Genomic DNA, 7777 nt, shown 5'->3' on the forward strand with positions numbered 1-7777 from the left:
CACTGTACCCCAAAACCCAAACCTAGCCCATAACCCTTAAAATAGCCCTGTACCCCAAAACCCAAAACTACCACTGAACCCTAGAAATACCCCTGTACCCCAAAACCCTATACCCCAAAACCCAAACCAAGCCCTGAACCCGAAAAATACCCCTGTACCCCATAACCCAAAACTATATCTGAACCCTTAAAATACCCAAACACCCCAAAACATATACCTCAGTACCCCAAAACATATACCCCTTTACCCATACTTGCCTTATCCAAACATTTAAAAAAACATGCTTTTATCATTCATGCATTTACTACGAATTTTGTTGTAAATGTATGCGTGGTAAAAGCATATAAAATGTAATGTCATGCGTTATAATGGCATTGCAGAATCATGGTACTTTCGTAATGAAAGTCTGCGGAGTGATGGTATGCGGAAAGAAAGTTGCGGAATAGTGGGTGTTTACCCTCCCCCGTAAGTACATTGGTGGCACGGCAGCCCACATCTCCAGCAACATACTCATATTTTTTCACCACCGATTGGAAAAATGCACAGGTCTCTCTCATTGATGCCCAGCACCGACATACACTTTTAGACACACCTCCCACCACAAGTTCTAGAATTGCGAACTTTAGAGATGGGGAGCTACGTTCAAATCTCGGCATCAGCTCAACATCCTGTGATTCCAGGCAAATCGATTTGTCTCCCCGTGCCTACCACAAATGAATGTGTTCTTCTGTAATGTAAATTGTGCTCATGCCATGTTGTCGAGTTCGCGCTATATAATATTGCAAGGAAAATAAAGTAGGGAAACTAGAGTTCACACACTACTGAACGCGCACTCTTAAGTGCATCAGCAGTGCACTGTGAATCGGAGCATTTCACAGGCCTGTCACAGATAAGAAATGCTATCAAAACGAAATCCTACAAAACAATATACTACTGGCCGGCAGCAATTCATACCCGCACAACGTCGGGACGGGCTGCTAGTAATTAATAAAGCTGGGCATACTGTGATGTCAACTCCCACAAACCCCAAGGACCAGCCTCGTGTGCCTGCCAGAAAGAAAAAGAATAACAAGGAATGGAATTAGGTCCCACGGCCAATCAGCCGGTCAAAATATGTTAAACAAAGAGGGGGGGGACCAATGAGCTAAAGAGGTCCAGTGTCAATGCTCCTAATATAAATCTATTTAACAACAGGAGGACAAAGTTCCTAGATGACTGTTTGCACCTTGATCTATGGGTGACTTTTGCACCCTGATCTAGGAACTTTGTCCTCTTGTTATGAAGGGTGTCATTGATGAATATGACGGTCAGGAAGATTATTTATTTATTTATTTATCGATTTGTTAAGCGCGGTTGCTGCCCAGGGGCGTCCAAGCGCTAAGATTAGACAGAGCTGAGACGGAGCACAAGAGGAACTAAGAGGGCTTCCTAAATAGTATGGTTTTCAGTTTCCTGCGAAAAGGGAGTAGGTCGGGTGTGGATCGAAGATCAACGGGAAGTGAATTCCACAGCTTGGCGGCGTTCAGTGAGAACATCCTGCCCCCTGACCTAGCTCTCCTTACTCTGGGCACCACTGCCAGAAAAGTACCGGAAGACCGGAGGTTCCTGTTAGGGTGGTAAGGGATAACAAGGCTGGTGTTGATTGCTGATCCAGTCTTCCAAAAAGCTCGATGTGTGATACACAGAGCCTTAAAAGCCACTCTCTGTCTCACCGGTAACCAGTGTAGGCTTTTCAGTCCCTGTCTAACGGACTGAGACCGTGGGATTTGGAGTATGGTACGTGCTGCACAATTTTGCACCACCTGCAGCTTTCGAAGAGTCATCTCAGGCGCCCCCAGATAAAGGGCGTTGTTTGAGTCTAAACGGGACTGGATAAGGCCTTGTACTGCCACCTTCTTGGCATCCAGAGGTAAAAGTGAAAGGACCTTCCTCAGTGTTCTTAAAAGAACACTGAGGAGGTTGCGGAATCCAAAGTGTGTGAGATCTTATATAGAGAATTGAGCGAAGATGAATGTAAAAGTTTAGTCCAAGGTTAATGCAGTCTGGAATGCAGAAAAATGTAGGGTGTCAGAGAGGAACTTTCTGAGTAACAAAGATTGATATTTAAAGGCTCATAGCTGATACCACCAGGGTTGGTTAGACGTTCTCGAGTAGATTGGTCCCATCATGGAGACTTGGGTATCTGTAAAAACTCTGCACACCCATGAATATCTGACAGTGGGATCAGTGGGAGGGAGTTATTGCCCATGGGAGAGACGATAGTTGGCCCGTGCAGTGAAGGTAGAACAACTCCTGACTGAGAGTGTAGGTTCATATTGCTGGCCCTGCTGGCTGGGCGTGGAGGTTCATATTCTTGGCACTGCAAGCTGAGGTTCATATTTTTGGCACTTCTGGCTGGGCGTGGAGGTTCATATTGTTGGCACTTCCGGCTGGGAGTGGAGGTTAATTTTGTTGGCACCGCTAATTGAGAGTGGAGATTTATATTGTTGGCACTGCTGGCTGGGGGTGGAGGTTCATATTATTGGCACAGCTGGCTGCGTGTGGAGTTTCATATTGTTGCCATTTCTGGCTCGAAGTGGAGGTTCCTATTATTGGCACGTCTGTTGGGGTGTTAAGGTTCATACTGTTGCCACCTTTTGGCTGGAAGAAGATGTTCATGTTGTTGGCACTGAAGGCTGGGGGTGGAGGTTCATAATGTTGATACCTCTGGGTGGGAGTGGAGGTTCATATTGTTGGCACCGCTGGCTGATAGTGGAGGCTCATGTTGTTGGCACCGCTTATTGAGGGTGGAGATTCATATTGTTGGCACTGCTGACTGCGGGTGGAGTTTCATATTGTTGCCACTTTTGGCTTGGAGTGGAAGTTCATATTGTTGGCACTTCTGGTTAGGGTGGAGGTTCATATTGTTGGCACTGAAGGCTGGGAATGGAGTTTCATATTGTTGGCATAGCTGGTTGGTGGTGGAGTTTAATATTGTTGCCACTTCTTGCTGGGAGTAGAGGTTCATATTGCTGACACTTCTGGCGGGGGTGGAGGTTCATATTGTTGGCACCACCAGCTGGGGGTGGAGGTTCATTTTGTTTGCACTTCTGTTGGGGGGTTAAAGTTCGTATTGGGGGCACCTTTTGGCTGGAAGTGGAGGTTTATGTTGGCACTGAAGGCTGGGGGTGGTGGTTCATATTGTTGGCACCGAAGTCTGGGGGTGGAGGTTCATTTTGTTGGCAACAAAGGCTGGGAGTGAAGTTTCATATTGTTGGCACAGCTGGCTGGTGGTGGAGTTTCATATTGTTGGTACTTCTGGCGGGGGGGGGGTGGAGGTTCATATTGTTGGCACCGAAAGCTGGGGGTGGAGGCTCATATTGTTGGCACCACTGGCTGAGACTGGAGGTTGATATTGTTGGCACTTCTGGCTGGGAGTGGAGGTTCATATTGTTGGCACCGCTTATTGGAAGTGGAGGTTCATATTGTTGGCACTGCTGGCTGGGGGTGGAGTTTCATATTGTTGCCACTTCAGTCTAGGGGTGGAGGTTCATATTGTTGGCACAGCTTGCTGGGGGTGGAGTTTCATATTGTTGGCACTGCTGGCTTGTGGTGGAGTTTCATTATTTTGGCACTGCTGGCTGGGGTGGAGTTTCTATATTGTTGGCACTTCTGTTGGGGGGGTTAAGGTTTGTACTGTTAGCACCTTTCGGCTGGAAGTGGACGTTCATGTTGTTGGCACTGAAGGCTGGTGGGTGGAGGTTCATAATGTTGGTACCTCTGGCTGGGAGTGGACGTTTACATTTCTGGGTTGGAGTGGAGGTTCATAGTGTTGGCACTGCCGGCTGAGAGTGGAGGTTCATGTTGTTGGCACCGCTTATTGAGTGTGAAGAGTCATATTGTTGGCCATGCTGGCTGCTGGTGGAGTTTCATATTGTTGCCACTTCTGGCATGGAGTGGAAGTTCATATTGTTGGCACTTCTGGCTAGGGGTGGAGGTTCATATTGTTGGCATGGCAGGCTGGCTGAGGTGGAGGTTCATATTGTTAGCACAGCTGGCTTGGGGTGAAGTTTCATATTTTTGGCACAGTTGGCTTGGGGTGGAGTTTTTATATTGTTGCCACTTCTGGCTTGGGGTGGAGGTTCATATTGTTGGCAGCTTTTGGCTGGAAGTGGAGGTTCATGTTGGCACTGAAGGCTGGGGATGGAGGTTCATAATGTTGGTACCTCTGGCTAGGGGTGGAGGTTCATATTGTTGGCACCACAGGCTGGGGTGGAGGTTCATTTTGTTGGCACAGCTGGCTGGGGGTGGAGTTTTTATATTGTTGCCACTTCTGGCTTGGGGTGGAGATTCATATTGTTGGAACTTCTGTTGGGAGGTTAAGGTTCGTATTGTTGGCACCTTTTGGCTCGAAGTGGAGGTTCATGTTGGCACTGAAGGCTGGGGGTGGAGGTTCATAATGTTGGTACCTCTGGCTGGGAGTGGAGGTTCATATTGTTGGCACCGCTCGCTGAGAGTGGAGGTTCATATTGTTGGCACTGTCGGCTGACAGTGGAGGTTCATATTGTTGGCACTGCTGGCTTGGGGTGCAGGTTCATATTGCTTGCAATGCTGGCTGGGCTGGAGTTTCATATTGTTGCCACTTCTGGCTATGGTTGCAGGTTCATATTGTTGGCACCTCAGGCTGGGGGTGAAGGTTCATATTGTTGGTACTTCTGGCTACGGGTGGGGATTCATATTGTTGGCACAGCTGGCTGGGAGTGGAGGTTTATATTGTTGCCACTTCTGGCTGGTGGTGGAGCTTCATATTGTTGGCACAGCTGGCTGGGAGTGGAGGTTTATATTGTTGCCACTTCTGGCTAGGGATGGAGGTTCATATTGTTGGCACCTCAGGCTAGGGGTGGAGGTTCATATTGTTGGCACTGCAGACTGGCAGGGGGTAAAGGTTCATATTGTCACCTCAGGCTGGGCGTGGAGATTTATATTGTCGGCACCGTAGGCTGGCTGGGGGTGTAGGTTCATATTGTTGGCATCGCGGGCTGGGCGTAGAGTTTCATATTGTGTGCACCGTAGGCTGGCTGGGGGTGGAGGTTCATATTGTGAGCACCGCAGGCTGGCCGTGGAGTTTCATATTGTGTGCACCGTAGGCTGGCTGGGGGAGGAGGTTCATATTGTTGGCACCACAGGCTGGCTGGCTGTGGAGGTTCATATTGTTGGCACTTCTGGCTGGGAGTGGATGTTCATATTGTTGGCACTTCTGGCGGGGTGGAGGTTCATATTATTGGCATCACCAGCTGGGGTGGAGGTTCATATTGTTGGCACCTTTTAGCTGGAAGTGTAGATTCATATTGTTGGCACCTCTGGCGGGGATGGAGGTTCGTATTGTTGGCACTGCAGACTGGCTGAGGTGGTGGTTTATATTGTTGACACCTTTTGGCTGGGAGTGGAGGTTCATATTGTTGGCACCGCTGGCTGGGAGTGGTGGTTCATATTGTTGGCACCACTAATTGGGAGTGGAGGTTCATATTGTTGACACTTCTGGCTTAGGGTGGAGGTTCATATTGTTCACACTGCTTGCTTGGGGTGGAGGTTCATATTGGCACAGCTGGCTGTGGGTGGAGGTTCATATTGTTGCCACCATTGACTTTGAGTGGAGGTTTATATTGTTGGCACTGCAGACTGGCTGGGTGTGGTGGTTCATATTGTTTGCACAGAAGAAAGGCTGGGTGTGGTGGTTCATCATTTTGGCACTGAAGACTTGCGGGTGGGGTTCATATTGTTGGCACAGCTGGCTGGGAGCGGAGGTTCATATTATTGCCACAGCTGGCTGGGAGTGGAGTTTCACATTGTTGGCACGGCTAGCTGCGAGTGGAGATTTATATTGTTACCACTGCTGGCTTGGGGTGTAGGTTTATATTCTTGCCACTTCTGGCTAGGGGTTGAGGTTCATATTGTTGGTCCCGCAGGCTGGCTGGGGGTGGAGGTTCATATTTTTGATACCACAGGCCGGGAGTGACGTTTTATATTGTTGGCACTTCTGGCTAGGGGTGGAGGTTCATATTGTTGGCACCTCAGGCTGGGGGTGGAGGTTCATATTGTTGGCACCGCAGGCCGGCGAGGAGTGGAGGTTCATATTGTTTATTTATTTATATTCTTGTATAGCGCAGGACTCGACCCCCGTAGGGGTATCTCCGCGCTTGTGCTTCTACCAGAAAGGCCCAATCAAAATGTTTACGCTGTGGAGTGGCTGATCTTTTAGGATGTAGAGAATAGATGGGTTTTTAGAGACTTCCTAAAAGACTGAAGGTTAGTGGTTTGTTTCAGAGTGGGAGAGAGTGAGTTCCAAAGAATGGGGCCTTTATAGAAGAGGGCTCGACCTCCTTGTCTAGCTCTCCTGACTCTAGGAACCTGGAGTAGCTGCTGACTACTGGAACGCAAGGGGCGTCCTGGGCGGTAGAGGTTGAATTTTTCGATCAGATATTTGGGGCCAGTGCCAAACAGACACCTATGTATGGTGCAGCAGATTTTAAATTTGACACGTTGCCTAATCGGCAGCCAGTGGAGTTTGGCCAAAAGGGGACGTGATGGGGTCCTAGGTTGGGCATTGAGAACAAGTCTCGCCACAGTATTCTGCACCACTTGTAATCTATTTAGTTGTTGCTCATTGGCCGAGATATACAGGCCATTACAGTAGTCAAGTCTACTGATCACTAGGGTCTGAACCAGTGTCTTTCTGTAGTTGTCAGGCAGGAATGGGAAAACTCTGCGTAAGAGTCCGATGACACGGAAACAGGATCCAGCAACTTGACTTGTGTGTTCTTTCAACAGTAGTGCCTGATCTAACCATACTCCGAGGTTTTTTACAGACTGTTTCTGGTTAGGTGTAGGTCCAAGATCCGAGGGCCACCATTCTGGAGACCACAGGAGAGTGGCCTCTCCAAACAGCATGACCTCAGTCTTGCCTACATTGCACTAGAGGCAATTTGAGGCCATCCAGTCCGACACTGCCCTCATGCCGTCCGCAAAAGATTTTTGTAATGTGGGGGTGAGGGTCTGAAAAGGGAACAGGAGTTGGGTGTCGTCAGCGTATGAAATCGGGGTGAACCCGCATGCTCTTACAATGTCTGCCAAGGGGGCCACGTACACATTGAATAGTGTCGGGCTTAGGCATGAGCCCTGTGGCACTCCCTTGGTGAGCTCCCTTGAGATGGAATAGTGGGAGCCCAGTCTGACACCTTGCAGGCAACCTGAGAGAAAACTCTCCAACCAGGACAGAGCCATGCCTCCTATGCCCACCTCTCTCAAACACCCGAGGAGTATCTCATGTGACACCGTGTCGAAGGCAGCTGATAGGTCTAACAGCACCAGAATCATGGAACCCCCTCCATCCAGTGACATCCTGATGTTATCGGTCACTGAAAGGAGGGCAGATTCGTGCTGTGATGCGGTATAAACCCGGATTGAGAGTGGTCTAGACCTTCCACTGTCTCGATGTAGTTAGAAAGATGGGTGTTCACATGCCTCTCGGTCATTTTGCTAAGGTATGGCAGGAGAGAGATGGGTCGGAGGTTTGAAATATCAGTCCATGGAAGTGCTGCGTTCTTACAAATGGGGTTCACCACCGCCTTCTTCCACTCCATAGGCACCTGTCCTTCCTTTAAATAAAGGTTTATGACTGATTGAATTTGAGGCCCAAGCAGAGCGCTCAGGGAGGCTACCATTTTTGCAGGCAGAAAATCATCAGGGGAACCTGATTTATGTGGCTAATGAGGATAGGTAGGTCTAAATCTCTAACTGC

Source organism: Lissotriton vulgaris, chromosome 1_2 (genome assembly GCF_964263255.1).
Source record: "Lissotriton vulgaris chromosome 1_2, aLisVul1.2, whole genome shotgun sequence".
Classification (NCBI taxonomy): domain Eukaryota; kingdom Metazoa; phylum Chordata; class Amphibia; order Caudata; family Salamandridae; genus Lissotriton; species Lissotriton vulgaris.